Source organism: Loxodonta africana, chromosome 23, assembly GCF_030014295.1.
Source record: "Loxodonta africana isolate mLoxAfr1 chromosome 23, mLoxAfr1.hap2, whole genome shotgun sequence".
Classification (NCBI taxonomy): Eukaryota; Metazoa; Chordata; class Mammalia; order Proboscidea; family Elephantidae; genus Loxodonta; species Loxodonta africana.
Genome location: NC_087364.1, coordinates 29,220,479 through 29,237,550, shown reverse-complemented (window position 1 = coordinate 29,237,550; position 17,072 = coordinate 29,220,479).

Genomic DNA, 17,072 nt, shown 5'->3' with positions numbered 1-17,072 from the left:
TGCCCCAAAGGTTTTGTTATGTTGTGTTTCCCTTCTCGTTTGATTCTAGGAATTTTTTTATTTCATTTTTTAATTTCTTCTATTTCCCAGTGGTTTTTAAGCAAGGTGATATTCAGTTTCCATATATTTGATTTTTTTCTTGTTTTTCCTGTCATTGATTTCTAATTTTATAGCATTGTAATTAGAGAATACATTTTGTATTATTTCAATATTTTTTAATTTATTGACACTTGCTTTGTGGCCTAAAATATGGTCTATTGTGGCCAATGATCCATGTGCATTGGAGAAAAATGTGTACCGCCCTGCTGATGAGTAGAGTGTTGGTTGATCGTGTATTTAGGACTTCTGTATCTCCATTGAATTTCTTTCCAGTTGTTCTATCCTTCATTGAAAATGGTGTATTAAAGTTTTCTACTGTTATTGTGGAATTGTCTATTTCTCTTTTCAATACTATTAGAGTTTATGTATTTCGGAGCTCTGTCACTAGATGCATAAATATTTATTATGGTTATGTCCTCTTGGTGGGTTGACCTTTTGATCATTATGTAGTGTTCTTCCTTGTCTCTTATGCTGGATTTTGCCTTAAAGTCTATTTTATCAGAGATTAATATTGCTGCTCCTGCTCATTTTTGGTTACTGTTTGCTTGATACATTTTTTTCCAACCTTTGAGTTTTGTGTCTCTAATTCTAAGATGTGCTTCTTGTAGGAAGCATGTTGATGGGTCATTTGCTTTAGCTACTAGATGATGGGTCATGGTTTCTAATCCATTCTGCCACCCTCTTTCTCTTGACTGGTGCATTTAAACCACTTATATTCAATATGATGTATTGGAAGAAATAATGGAGTAAAAAATCTGAACAGAAGATTTGAAGGGCAACTTGAGAAGACAAAGCAAAATATTATAATGACATATGCAAAGACCTGGAGTTAGAAAACCAAAAGGGAAGAACATATTCTGCATTTCTCAACCTGAAAGAAATGAATAATTTCAAGCCCCAAGTTGCCATATTGAAGGATTCTTCAGGGAAAATACTAAATGACTCAGAAACATAAAAAAAAAAAAAAGATGGAAAGAATACACAGAGTCACCATACCAAAAATAATTGGTTGATATTCAACAATTTCAGGAGGTAGCACATGATCAGGAACCGATGGTACAGAAGGAAGAGGTCCAAGGTGCACTGAAGGCATTGGTGAAAAACAAGGCTCCAAAAATTGGTGGAATACCAACTGACATGTTTCAACAAACAGATGCAAGGCTGGAAGCGCTCTCTCATCTATGGCAAGAAATTTGAAAGAGAGCTTCCTAGCCAACCCACTGGAAGAGATCCATATTTGTACCTGTTTCAAAGAAAGGTGATCCTAGGGAATGCAGAAATTATAGAACAATATCAATATTACACGAAAGTAAAATTTTGCTGAAGATCATTCAAAAATGGCTGCAGCAGTAAGTACATCCACAGGGAACTGCCAGAAATTCAAGCCAGATTCAGAAGAGGACATGGAGCCGGGAATATCATTGCTGATGTCGGATAGATTCTGGCTGAAAGCAGAGAGTGTCAGAAAGATGTTTACCTTTGTTTTGTTGACTATGTAAAGGCATTTGACCGTGTGGATCATAACAAATTATAGATAACATTACTTAGAATGGGAATTCCAGAACACTTAAATGTTCTCATGTTGAATCTGCACTTAGACCAACAGAACACAGGCATACTGTGTGGTTTAAAGTTATAGAAGGTGTGCGTCGGGGCTGTATCCTTTCACCATATTTATTCAATCCGTATTCTGAGCAAATAGTCCAAGAAGCTGGACTATATGAAGGAGAAGAACGGAGCATCAGGATTGGAGGAAGACTCATTAACAGCCTGCATTATGCAGATGACACAGCCTTGCTTGCTGAAGGTGAAGAGGACTTGAAACACTTACTGATGACAATTAAAGACCACAGCCTTCAGTATGGATTACACCTCAACATAAAGAAAATAAAAATCCTCACAACAGGACCAATAAGAAACATCACGATAAATTGAGAAAAGATTGAAATTGTCAAGAATTTCATTTTACTTGGATCCACAATCAAGACCTGCAGAAGCAGCAGTCAAGAAATCAGAAGACGTGTTGCATTGGGCAAATCAGCTGTAAATGACCTCTTTAAAGTGTTAAAAAAAAGTAAAGATGTCACCTTGAAGACTAAGGGGATCCTGATCCAAACCATGGTATTTTCAATCGCCCCGTATGCATGCAAAAGCTGGACAATGAATGAGGAAGACCAAAGAAGAATTGACGGCTTTGAATTGTGGTGTTGGCCAAGAATATTGAATAAACCATGGACTGCCAAAAGAACGAACAAGTCTGTCTTGGAAGAACTAATACAGTGCAACATTTTTATCAGATGAGTCAAGCTCTCCAAGATTCAGAAGTAAATTTAAAGACATGCACAGATTCCTACCAGTCATTAACGGGGCATTTACATAATTTAAGAGATTTTGAAAAATTTGAAAACACAACAAAATAAATACTGCCAAATACTGATTAGCAAGCAGTTCTCTGTTGCAGAAGCATTGGAAAGAAACAAGTAAATAATGAAAGTGCTCCAGAAGTACCACTGAGTGCCAGAGAACAATTTTGCATAACCGCATACTACACTGTCATTGACACACTTGAATCTTGTGTGAAAAGAAGGGCAAACGTGTATGAAATTATTTCAAATAGATTTTCCTTCTTAATGTGAATGCACATGATAAAGAATGCATGAAGGCATCGAAGAAATTAGTGCAGGTTTATCCCGATGACTTAAATACAAACCTTTATGGAGAAGTGCAGCAATTTCATTCTTACATGAAAACTGAGTTTACAGAGTCTGGAAAGACAAATTTTACTCACGTTGGTATGTATGATTTCATAATAGAAGGTAAAACACAATGTATATTTCCCAATGTTGAAATTGTTTTACATATATTCTTAACTTTAATAACACAAACTGTACAACAGAATGCTCATTTTTGTCCCTAAAGACACTCAAAAACCCTCAGTGTATAACAGCGAATCAAGAAAGACTAGATTTCATTATCCTTATTATGTGTGGAAGTAGATATTGTTCAGCAGCTTAATTGTGATGAAATCATTGAGGAATTTGTAAGAGCAAAGAATAGAAAGAAACGTTTTAATTATAACACGTTAGAGTTGAAAGATCTATCTAAAAATAAAATATAGTAAATTGCTGTAATATTTGTTTTCTAATCATTAAATTTTCTTTTTAACATCTTTTCATTTGTAGTTATAGCATTTATTACAAAACAACCATTAAAATTGAAGCATGAGCTGTTTAAAACGAAATTGGTGAAAGTCAATTTTTTGTTGTTGGAGATCAGAATTTTACACTGATTTTTGACACAACTAAGTTAACGGTCTCATTTTCTTTGCTGTAGAATATGTGGAATATTCTTTTTGTAAAAAAAGTGATATATAGTAAAAATCTTTGTACCCACATCCACTAAGAATTTTATAATCCAGTTCATCTCATTCTGCTAAAATGGCATGAGCCACTTTTGCATTCAATCACTATTATAGTCCCATTTAAAAAGAAGTTACATCATGGATAGCTAAGGCTACATGTATATATATATAAACCCTGTATACATATATACATATATACACACATATATATATATACTCATGGAAACCCTGGTGGCGTAGTGGTTAAGTGTTACAGCTGCTAACCAAGAGGTCAGCAGTTTAAATCCACCAGGCACTCCTTGGAAATTCTATGGGGCAGTTCTGCCCTGTCCTATGGGGTTGCTACGAGTCGGAATCGACTCGATGGCAGTGGGTATATATATTCATGTATATATGTAACACATATCCCATTCAAATCCATGAGTAAGCAGAGGAGGGGCACCACAGATTATCAGTGTTTAGGGCCCTAATGTGCCTTAATCTGGCCCTGACTGATGGGCATATAAAATGATACAACTACTATGAAAAACATTTTGACATTTCCTCAAAAAAGGTAAACATAAAACTATGGTATAACCAAGCAATCCCAATCATAAGCAAACCCAAAAACGAAGGGAGGAATGCAAATAGAAACTTGTACACCAATGTTCGTTGCAGCTTTTTTCACAATAGCCAAAAGGTGGAGACAATTTAAATGTCCACCAACAGATGAATGGACAAACAAAATGTGGTATTACAAGCAAAGAAACACTGTTATTACTGTTAGTTACCATCAAGATGATTATGATTCACGGCAACCCCACATGTGCAGAGTAGAACTGCTTCATAGGGTTTTAAAGGCTGTGACCTTTCAGAAGCAGATTCCCAGGCCTCTTTTCTGAGGTGCCACTGAATGAGTTGAACTGCCAATCTTTAGTTTACTAGTCAATAGTTTAACCATGCCACCCAGAGACTCTCAATGGAATACTACTCAGCCATAAAGATAAATGAAGTCCTGATGCACGCCACAGCATGGGTGAACCTTGAGTGAAATAAGTCAGTTACAAAAGGACAAATACAGTAGAATCTCACTTATATGAAATAAGCAAATGTATAGTAAACAGAGATTATTAGTAGTTACCAGGATTAGGCGGGAGGAAAGGAGGAAGGGGAGAGCTTTTGCTTGGGGGGCATTGAGATTATATTATTGGTGGTAGAATGATTTGGAAAATGATCATGAGAATGGTTACACAGTTTGAAGAAATTAATCAGTGTTACTGAATTGTATGTGTAGAAATTATTGAGGTGATATATCTTTTGTTATGTATATTTTAGCCTCAATAAAACTTAAAACTACATTAAACTATCTTAAAGTGTATTTATACTTTTTTTTTGAAGTAAGGTGGAATAGGAAAAATATTTAAATCTGTAAGTCAATTTCATAGCCCTATTTTGAAGAAAAATAAAATATACATTGCAAAGGTAAAAAAATTTAAGAAGCCGACAAAAGGTGACACCAAATCCTGGCCTCTTCATTTACTGCACCTGACAGACCATAACTAGAATATTGTTCCTGATCTATGCACAGAGTCATTACTTCCTATTGACTCTCGAATATATCTGATGATCCTGCTATGTTTTCCTAATGAAATCATTTTCTCTGCTTCATAAAATATTTCAAGTATTTTCCATGGCTTTTAATCTCACAAATTTTCATCCATTCCCTTTTTTTCAATTGATGCGGCTACCTCCTACTAAGCAGATAAATGACATAATTTGACAAGCTACCTTAGTTAACCACCATAATATCTGCAAATATCCTGCATTTATGCCCACTGGTTACTGCTTTTCTATTACTAAATTGAAGAGTCATCTCTACCCCTAGTTCAGTCCAATGTATACACTTGAGCCCTTTCTATCCTGTTTTGTCAGGAAATAGATTAGTGATTATAAATTAAACTTCCTTTACTAGTACCTCTCCCTCTCTTCACAATCCACCTCCTCGTCATTTAAACTCAGTATGTCTCTTCCATCTTGAAACAAAAATCTACTCTACTAACCTTTCCTTCATGGTCACACTGAAAGTGAAGTTACCATTTCTTTACATCCTTCTCACACTCTGACTTACTAAGATTACCAATGATTTCCTCATAAATATATATGGCTAACATTGCCAATGATGTATCCATAAGTAAATCCACTGAATGTGTCTCAGGTTTGGTTCATGGAAGTCATGGATCAATTCTTTTGTTCTTACTTGGAACAAAAGAATTGAATCATGACTTCCATTTGGTATCTAAAATTTTCCTAGGCTTCTCTGATATCTCATTCTCCTGACTGTCTTCAAACTACTCTAGCCACTCTTTTCCCATGTCCTCTGCAAACAATTCTTCAAAGGAAATGATTGGAATGTCTCAAAATTAACTCCCAGCTCCTCTTCTCCCTCTTACTCTACACTGTCCTGATATTCCCACATGTTTAGTCAGTGGCTTCAAATTCTTCCATTTCTATCTCTAAATCAAAAGTGACAAAACTGTAGTTTGGGTTTCATTTTTGAGACATCATATCTACTTTAAAACTTACATGCACTTAAAATAATCTCAGGACATTACCTGAAAACCCTGGTGGCATAGTGGTTAAGAGCTACAGCTGCTAACCAAAAAGGTCAGCAGTTCGAATGCACCAGGCACTCCTTGGAAACCCTGAGGAGGCAGTTCTACTCAGTCCCATAAGGTCACTATCAGTTGGAATCAACTCGACAGCAACAGTTTGGGTTTTTTGATTAGGACATTACTTCTCCCACAAAAAAATAAAAAGCACTCCTCTGCTCTCCAATTTCTATTAATGGCTCCATCACACAACCCAGGATTGATCTTTTACATGCCCTGTCAAAACAACACACACACCATCAAACACTGTTAAACATTATCTACTGAAGAAGATCAATGACTGCAGCCTTCAATGTGGACTACACCTCAACTTAAAGAAAACAAAAATCCTCCAAATTAGACCAATAAGCAAAACCATGATAAATGGAGAGAAGATTGAGGTTGTTAAGGATAACATTTTATTTGGATCCACAATCAATGCCCATGGAAGCGGCACTCAAGAAATCAAACAATGAGATGGAGCCAACTTGGCACTATAGACAGAAGCACTATGCGATCCCTCCACAGCAAAGACCCCCAAAAACTAAGTAAAACAGATACAAAAGTCAGTCCTGGAACCCTAAGTGTCAAAAGAAGGGATAAAGAATACAAGTGAGCACCGAATGAAATAAGAAACTGACAGAGAACGGAGGACCAGGAGAGCTATGGAGTGGAGTTCCCCTGCCAGCTAACGCAGCACAGATTCACCATCTTGGACCCCTCAGCCACCAAGAACGGCAGACTGGTAGTACAGGAAGGCAACTTCATGGAGCTCCCAGCAGGAGACAGAGCACCCAGTAACCAGGGATACCCACCTTCCCATTCCGCACCCTTCTTCCCACTGCACAGGCCCCAGTCCCTCAGCCGGAGAGAAGCCAGCTTCTTGCTCCTTGGGTTCACCCGGTCCCCATCAGTCAGCTCTTTCAATGCCATTTTTTGTTGCTATTGTCACTTTTTTGGCTTTTTTTGTTTTTTCTCTCTCCCCTCCTTCCTTTTCTTTCCTCTGAACACCTGGGAGTCTGTGCCAACTCCGCTCCTTCTAGACGAGCTGTGCAGCACCACTCAGCCGGGAACTTGTTTCCCTGATCTGCACCACGATGCCAGTGGGCTCCCTCGGGGCATTTTTTTTTTTCTTTTCTCATTTTCTTCTCTCTCTACCTTCCTTCCTTCCCCTTCTCCAGCACACCTAGCACTTTATGCCAACTTCTCTCCTTCTTGATGGGCTGTGCAGTACCATTTGGCAGGAAAGCCATTTTTGGTGGTTCCTTCAGGGCAGTTTTTTTTCTTTTCTTTTTTTTCTCAGCTCTTGTCTCTCTTAACCTTCCTTCCTCCTAACCACCTGGAATTTTTCTCCCTCTATTTCTTGTCTCTTTCCACCTTCCTTCCTTTACCTTTCCTGACCACCTGGTGGCATGTGCCTTTTGCTTTTTTTCCAGTTTCTTATCTCTTTCTCCCTTCTTTTCCTTTCCTCTCTCCTGCCCACTTAGCCACATGTGGTGTCTCTGCCCCTTCTTGAAGGGCTGTGCCATGGCACCCAACTAGAAAGCCACCAGCACATGGCTTCCCCATGCCTGCACCATTCCAACAGCAGGCTCCCTCAGCACCTCTTTTTTTTTTTTTTTTTGGCTTCTGTCCCTCTCTTCTTTCCCACACCTACTTAGCTCCACACATCACATCCTCCCCCTTCCCTCCTGCTTATATGCAATGCACACTGAGCACTGTACCCCAAGCGACACAGGTGCAAGCCACCAGACACTGCCCTGCACTGCCCCCCAGCTCCACCCTGTCAGCCCAAATACGTGCCAAAAATGACCAATCCCCACCCATCGCCCTCCGCTGGACCTTTCCTGCAGCACCATAGCTGAGCAACTGACCCAGCTCATCTGGACAAGGTGGTGAGAAGTATCATGCCCACGAACGATCAAACAACAAAGAACACCCAGACCACCTGTCCAGAAATAACCAAATAAAACAAAAAGCAGGAAAAAACAAACTAATCTATAACCAATAAATGAAGAAAATAATTACTGAATGCCCCAAAGACAGCAGACAATGTCAAACATATTAAAAAATAAAAATAAAAGGACAGGATGGTTCCAGTACGTGTCCAAAATAAAACACCAGATGACCTTCCAGTAGAAGAAAAGGCACTGATAGGGAATTAAAACTCTAATATTCAGGCTGTCCAAGAGATAAAGGAAAACACAGACAAAAATAAAGAAAAATAAATCATGGAAAAGACAGACAGAGCAATGAAAGAATTCAGGAAATAATACAGGAACAAAATGTCAAAATACACAACTAGAAATCATACAAAAACAGCAATGAGAAATCCAAAAGATAAACAACTAGATTTCAGAAATGGACAGTGTCATAGAAGGTATGAGGAGCAAGTTTAAAACAATGGAAGACAGGATCAGTGAAATTGAACACTTTCTTTGAGGAAAAATTAGAGAATGAAGAAAAAGGAAGAAGCCCTAAGAATCATGTGGCATACAATCAAAAGCAAAAAAATGTGAGTGATCAAAGTTCCAGAACAGGGAGAAAAAATGGAAAAACAGGATCATTGAAGATTTGCAGACAGAAAACTTCCGTAATATCATGAAAGGTGAAAAGCTGACCATCTAAGACACTCAATGAACCCAATAGAAGATAGGCCCCAAGACATATCAGTAATCACACTCATTAAAACCAAAGACAAAGAAAGAATCCTGAGACCAGCTCAAGAAGAACGAAAAGTCACGTACAGAGGGGAAACAATAAGACGAAGCTCTGATTACTCAAAAGAAACCATGCAGGCAAGAAGGCAATGGGATGACATATATAAAACTTTGAAAGAAAAAATTTCCAACCAAGAATAATATATCCTGCAAAACTCTTGTTCAAATATAATGGTGAAATTAGGACATGTCCAGATAAACAGAAATTAAGGGAATATGTAAAAACCAACACAAACTTACAAGAACTATTAAAGGTTGTCCTTCAGTTAGAGAACAAACATCAGACAACAGCCTGAATCTAGGATGCGATACCACATAAGCCTGACACCAACCTAGGTAATTAACTATCAACAATAAAACAAAAGTAAAATATTTACAACAGGGAATCAGAGTGATTAATATGTAAATGACAATAACTTCGGAATGATTAAAGTGCAAATAAATAGTGTAGGTATAGAACTTTCAGGTGGATAGAAAGTCAAGGCAATACCAAGTAATAAAAGACTGGTTCAAACTTAGGAAGATAAAGGGTAAATTTCAAGGTAACCGCAAAGAAAGTTAACAAACTTATTCATCAAAATAAAGAAGAAAAACAAAGTCTCAGTAAACACAAGTCTATCAAAAAATGAAAGAGAGAATTCACAAACAAAAGTAACTCAGTACAGGAGAGTAAGAGGAACAAAGAAAACATCAGCACCAGAAAAAAAAAAAAAAGCAGTACGGAATGACAGCAATAAACTCACACCTATCAAAATCACACTGAACATAAATGGCCTAAATGCACCTATAGAGAGGCAGAGAGTGACAGAATGAATTAAAAAACAAGACCAATCAATATGCTGTCTACAAGGGACACACCTTAGAAACAAAGACATAAATTCATTAAAAATCAAAGGATGGGAAAAAATACACCAAACCAACACCTACTGAAAAAGAGCAGTTGTGGCATTATTAATCCCAGATAAAATAGACTTTAAAAAAAAACACCATAAAAGACAAAGAAGGGCTTTATATAATGATTAAAGGGCCAATTCACCATGAGGACACAACCACAATAAGTATCTACACACCCAATGACTGGGCTCCAAAATACATAAACTCTAACATCACTAAAATGAGAAATCGACAGCTCCACAATAATAGTAGGAGACTTCAACACACCATTCTCGGTAAAGGACAGGACATCCAGAAAGAAACTCAACAAAATACGGGAAATCTAAAGGCCACAATCAGCCAACTTGACCTCACAGACATATATGAAACACTCCACCCAACAGCAGGAAAGTACATGTTCTTTTCCAAAGCACATGGAACATTCTCCAGAAAGATCACACCTTTGGCCAAAAAGCAAACCTCAACAAATCCAAAACACTGAGAAAATACAAAGCATCTTCTCTGATCACAACACCTTAAAGTAGAAAGTAACAACAGGAAGAGCAAGGGAAAAAATCAAATACATGGAAACAATCACACCTTACTTAAAAACCACTGGGTAATAGAAGAAATCAAAGATGGAATAAAAAAAATTTCATAGAATCAAACAAGAATGAAAACACATCATACCAAAACCTTTGGGGGCACAGCAAAGGTAGTGGTGAGAGGTCAATTTATAGCAATAGATGCACCCATCAAAACAGAAGAAAGAAACAAAACTAAAACATTAGCTATGCAACTCGAACAAATAGAAAGAGAACAGCAAAAGAAGCCCACAGCCACCAAGAGAAAGGAAAAAATAAAGATGAAAGCAAAAATAAATGAAATAGAGAGTAGAAAAACAATAGAAAGAATCAACAAGACCAAAAGTTGGTTTTTTGGAAGGATCAGCAAAATCAACAAACCACTGGTCAAACTGACAAAAGAAAAACAGGAGAGGAAGCAAATAACCCAAATAAGAAATGAAATGGGGAATATTACAACAGATCCAACTGAAATAAAAAGGATCATAACAGAGTACTATGAAAAACTATACTGCAATGAATTTATAAACCTAGGTGAAATGGACACACTTCTAGAAACACACCACCTACCTAAACTAATACAAACTGAAGTTGAAAATCTGAAAAGACCCATAACAACAGAAGAGATTGAAAAGGTAATTAAAAAAAAAAACTTCCAACAAAAATAGTCCTGGCCCAGATGACTTCAGTGGAGAATTCTACCAAACATTCAGAAAAGAGCTCACACCAGTAATACTCAAACTATTTCAGAACACGGAAACAGAAGGGATACTTCCAAATTCATTCTGTGAAGCCAGCATGGCCTTGATACCAAATCCAGCAAAGACAACACAAAAAAAGAAAATTACAGACCAATGATTCTCATGAATATAGATGTAAAAATTCTCAACAAAATTCTAGCCAATAGAATTTGGCATCATATCAAAAAAATAATACACCATGACCAAATGGGATTCATACGAGGTATGCAAAGATGGTTCAATATTAGAAAATCAATCAACATAATCCACCACATAATTAAAATAAAAGAATCACAGAATCATCTCGACCAACACAGAAAACGCATTCAACAAAGTCCAACACCCATTCCTGATATAAAAAACTCTATAAAGAAGGGAAATTCCTCAATATAATAAAGGTGTCTATACAAAACCAACAGCCAAACCCATTCTTAATGGAGAGAGGCCGAAAACATCCCCCTTGAGAAGAGGAACAAGACAAGGTTGTCCCTTATCACCACTCCTGTTTAACATTGTGTTCCAAGTCCCAGCTAGGGCAATAAGGCAAGAAAAAGAGATAAAGGGTATCCAAATTGGTAAGGAAGAAGCAAAATTCTCTCTATTTGTGGTTGATATCATACAGTACATAGAAATGCCAAAGGACTCCATGAGAAAACTACTAGAACGAATAGAAAGACTCAGCAGAGAAGGAGGCTACAAGATAAACATAAAAAATCATTTGGGTTCCTATGCACCAATAAAGAGAACTATGAAGATGAAATCAAGAAAAAAATTACAATAGCCTCTAAAAAATAATAATAAATCTAACAGGGTTGTAAAAGACCTATACAAAGAATACTGTAAAACACAAAACACTACTGCAGGAAATCAAAAGAGACATACATAAATGGAAAAATGTACCATGCTCATGGATACGTAGAATTAACATTGTGAAAATGTCAATTTTACTCAAAGCAATCTAGAAATACAATGAAATCTTGATATAAATTCCAACAGCATTCCTTAAAGAGATAGAAAAACTAATCAGTAACTTTATATGGAAAGGGAAGAGGCCCTAGATAAGTAAAGCACCACTGAAGAAGAAATAAAGTAGGAGGCCTCGTGCTACCTGACCTCAGAACCTACTATACAGCTACGGTAGTGAAAACAGCTTGGTACAAAGGCGAGGCCAAGATGGCAGAATAGCCAGACTCTTCCTGCGAACTCTCTTACAGCAAAGACCCAAAAAAGCAAGTGAAACAATTATATTTATGACAACCTATGAGCCCTGAGGAAACCCTAGTGGCAGTTAAGTGTTACAGCTGTTAACCAAAAGGTCGGCAGTTCAAATCCACCAGGCACTCCTTGAAAACTCTATGGGGCAGTTCTACTCTGTCCTAAAGGGTCGCTATAGGGTCACTATAGGGTTGCTATGAGTTGGAACTAACTCAACAGCAATGAGTTTGGTTTTGGTTTTTGGATGAGCCCTGAAACTCAAAGGCAAAGTTAGAAAACAGACTGAGCGGCAAGGGGAGAGAGAATGGCAGTTCACAAGTGGAGAGGACTTGCCGGACCTGAATTTCTGGGATCCCTCAGGCACCATTCCTGGGAGCAGCTGCAGCAGGTCAGTAGTAGGGTTTGGCCACAGTTTCCACAGGGAGAGGCAGCCAGCTGCACAGCCTACTCACACCTCCAGAACCAGAGAAGAACAGCACTCTCGGCAAAAGCTGAGTCCTTGCATATATTTTACCTCGCCCCCAACACCCTAGCCAGCTTCTGTGGCTGTTGATTTCCCTGGGCGTGACATAGGCCCTGTTGAGCACCTGGAGCCATACTTCCAGCCTTGGAGAAGGAATAAATTCACAATTGGAAGAAAAGATAATTTGCCAGCTACACTAAACTGGGGAGCTCAGGACTGAAGTGGCTCCTGTCCAGGCATAAGTGGTCCGTGGACTTTGAAAACCTTTGCCCACTACATGGACTTATGTGGGCCTATTTCAGGAGAATAGGCCCTTGTTGGCAGACTACAACTGTTTCAGCTGTGCAGTGCAGAGGTGGGTGTTTCATGTTTTACACCACTATGCCTATTAAATTGGGTCCTTGCCTACCCACAACAGTGGCCTAAGGACTGGTGGGTCCACTCAAGTCACCCAGCCACCCATGAAAGGGGTCCAAGGTTAACTGGTACCTCCCAGTCCTTACAACCAAAAACATTGGGTGCCGTGGTCTGTCTGCGGAACGAACCCACCTGTACACTCTAGGGAACAGGGACGTGCTTTCCTCACAGACATTCGGGGGACGATTCTCAGCCCCCTGCCTTGTTCAGAGCGTGACCCCTGCTGCAACCAGATACCGGTACCTACACCAATCACCCCTGCCCCTCTAAGACTGTAGGACAGAGCCTGTATCACACACTTGATGAGCAGCTACCTGGACACCTGAGATGAATGCATACAAGAAAAGAGAGTGGGGTCCTAGACCTGATACATGATAACAGCTCTAGCCATCTGGTAACAGGACGTCAGAACTCCAAAGGTGAAAATAATCCAGATAGCTCACTCAAGCAACCCATTTGGACATATCAAAATAAAACAAAGCAAGAAACTAGAATGCGGTAAGCAAACATAAAATAAATTAATACTATAACTTATAGATGGCTCAGAGAAAACAGTCAATATCAAGTCACATAAAGAAACAGACCATGATTGCCTCAACAAGCTCTAAAAACAAAGAATCAGTGGATCTTCTGGATGAAGGTGCCTTCCTGGAATTACCAGATGCAGAATTCAAAAGATTAATACACAGAACTCTTCAAGATATCAGGAAAGAAATTACGAAGGAGATCCAGCAATACGCAGAACAAGCCAAGGAATGCACAAATAAAGTAGTAGAAGAAATTAAAAAGGTTATTCAAAAACATAATGAAAAATTTAATAAGCTGCAAGAATCCACAGAGAGACAGCAATCAGAAATTCAGAAAATTAACAATAAAATTTCAGAATTAGACAACTCAATAGAAAGTCAGAGAAGCAGAACTGAGCAAGCGGAAGACAGAATTGGTGAACTTGAAGTTAAAGCTCTTGGCACCAATATATTTGAAGAAAAATCAGATAAAAGATTTTAAAAAATGAAGAAACCTTGAGAATCATGTGGGACTCTATCAAGAGAAATAACCTAAGAGTGATTGGAGTACAAGAACAGGGAGGGATAACAGAAAACACAGAGAAGATGGTTGAAAATTTGTTGGCAGAAAACCTCCCTGGTATCATGAAAGATGAGAAGCTATCAACCCAAGATGCTCAATGAACTCCACATAAGGTAGATTATAAAAGAAAATCACCAAGACATATTATAATCAACTTGCCAAAACCAAAGATAAAGAGAGAATTTTAAGAGTGGATAGGGATAAATGAAAAGTCACCTACAGAGGAGAGTCGTAAGAATAAGCTTGGACTACTCGGCAGAAACCACTCAGGCAAAAAGGCAAAGGGATGACTTATATAAACTATTGAAAGAAAAAAATTGCCAGCCAAGAATCATATATCCAGCAAAACTGACTCTCAAATATGAAGGTGAAATTAGGACATTTCCAGATAAACAGAAGTTTAGGGAACTCATGAAAACCAAACCAAAGCTACAAGAAATACTAAAGGGAGCTCTTTGGTTAGAAGATCAAGAAAATCAGATATCAACCGAACACTAGAACACTGGACAGAGCAATCAGATGACAACCCAGACAAGGAAACCAGAAAAATAAATCAAGATAAAAAAAAAAACTCAGAAGAGGGAAACAACAATGTTGTTATGTAAAAGAATACAATATTAAAACAATAAAGAGGGACTAAGAAATGTAGTCATAGATCTTTCATATGGAGAGGAAGACAAGGAAATACAAGAAATAACAGTTACGTTTAAATTTAGGAAAATAAGAGTAAATATTCAGGTAGCTAAAAAGGAGACAAACTATCCTACACATCAAAATAAAATACAAGAAAAAAATAGAGACTCAGAAGAAACAAAATCAACAACAACGAATAAGAGGAAAAGACAATATATAAACTACTTAACAGAAAAAATTAATTGGGAAAAAGAAACTGTCAACAACACACACAAAAAAAATTAAAATGACAGCACTAAATTCATACCTATGCATAATTACCCTGAATGTAAATGGACTTAATGCACCAATAAAGAGACAGAGAGTGGCAGAAGGGATTAAAAAACAAGACCCGTATATACGCTGCCTGCAAGAGACACACCTTAGAGTTAGAGACATAAACAAACTAAAACTCAAAGGATAGAAAAAAATATATCAAGTGAACAACAATCAAACACGAGCAGGAGTGGCAACATTAATTTCTGACAAAATAGACTTTAAAGTTAAATCCACCACAAAGGATAAAGAAGGACACTATATAATGATTGAAAGGACAATATACCAAGAGGATATAACCATATTAAATATTTATGCACCCAGTGACAGGGCTGCAAGGTACATAAAACAAATTCTATCAGCATTGAAAAGTGAGATAGACAGCTCCACAATAATAGTAGGAGACTTCAACGCCCCACTTTCGGTGAAGGACAGGACATCCAAAAAAGAAGCTCAATAAAGACACGGAAGATATAAATGCCACAATCAACCAACTTGACCTTATGGACATATACAGAACACCCAACAGCAACCAAGTGTACTTTCTTTTCTAGTGCACATGGAATATTCTCTACAATAGACCATGTACTAGGTCATAAAGCAAGCCTTAGAAGAATCCAAAACATTGAAATATTACAAAGCATCTTCTAGGACCATAAGGCCACGAAAGTAGAAATCAATAACAGAAAAAGCAGGGAAAAGAAATCAAACACTTGGAAAATGAACAATACCCTGTCAAAAAAAAGCTGGGTTATAGAAGACATTAAGGAAGGAATAAAGAAATTCATAGATTCCAGTGAGAATGAAAACACTTCCTATCAGAGCCCTTGGGACACAGCAAAAGCAGTGCTCAGAGGCCAATTTATATCAATAAATGTACACATCCAAAAAGAAGAAAGGCCAAAATCAAAGAATTATCCCTACAACTTTAACAAATAGAAAGAGAGCAACAAAAGAAATCCTCAGGCACCAGAAGAAAACAAATAATAAAAATTAGAGCAGAAGTAAATGAAATAGAAAACAGAAAAACAATTGAAAGAGTTAACAAGACCAAAAGCCGGTTCTCTGAAAAATTAAAAAAATTGATAAGCCATTGGCCGAACTGACAAAAGAAAAACAGGAGAGGAAGCAAATAACCCAAATAAGGAATGAGATGGGCGATAGTACAACAGACCTAAATGAAATTAAAAGAATCAGATTAGTATGAAAAATTGTACTCTAAGAAATTTGAAAATCTAGAAGAAATGGATGAATTACTAGAAACACACTACCTACATAAATTAACACAAACAGAGGTAGAACAACTAAATAGACCCATAACAAAAGAAGAGATTGAAAGGTAATCAAAAAACTCCCCCCTCCCCCAAAAAAAAGCCCTGGCCCAGACTGCTTAACTGCACAGTTCTACCAAACTTTCAGAGAAGAGTTAACACCACTACTACTAAAGGTATTTCAGAGCATAGAAAAGGACGGAATACTCCCAAACTCATTCTATTAAGCCAGCGTATCCCTGATACCAAAACCAGGTAAAGACACCACAAAAAAAAGACAATTACAGACCTATATCCCTTATGAACTTAGATGCAAAAATCCTCAACAAAACTCTAGCCAATAGAATTCAACAACATATCAAAAAAATACTTCACCATATCCAAGTGGGATTCATACCAGGTATGCAGGAGATGGTTCAACAAAAGACAAGAATCACATGATTCTATCAATTGATGCAGAAAAGGCATTTGACAAAGTTCAACACCTATTCATGTTAAAAACTCTCAGCAAAATAGGAATAGAAGGAAAATTCCTCAACATAATCAAGGGCATTTATACAAATCCAATAACCAACATCATCCTAAATGGAGAGAGTCTGAAAGCATTCCCCTTGAGATCAGGAACCAGACAAGGATGCCCTTTATCACCACTCCTATTCAACATT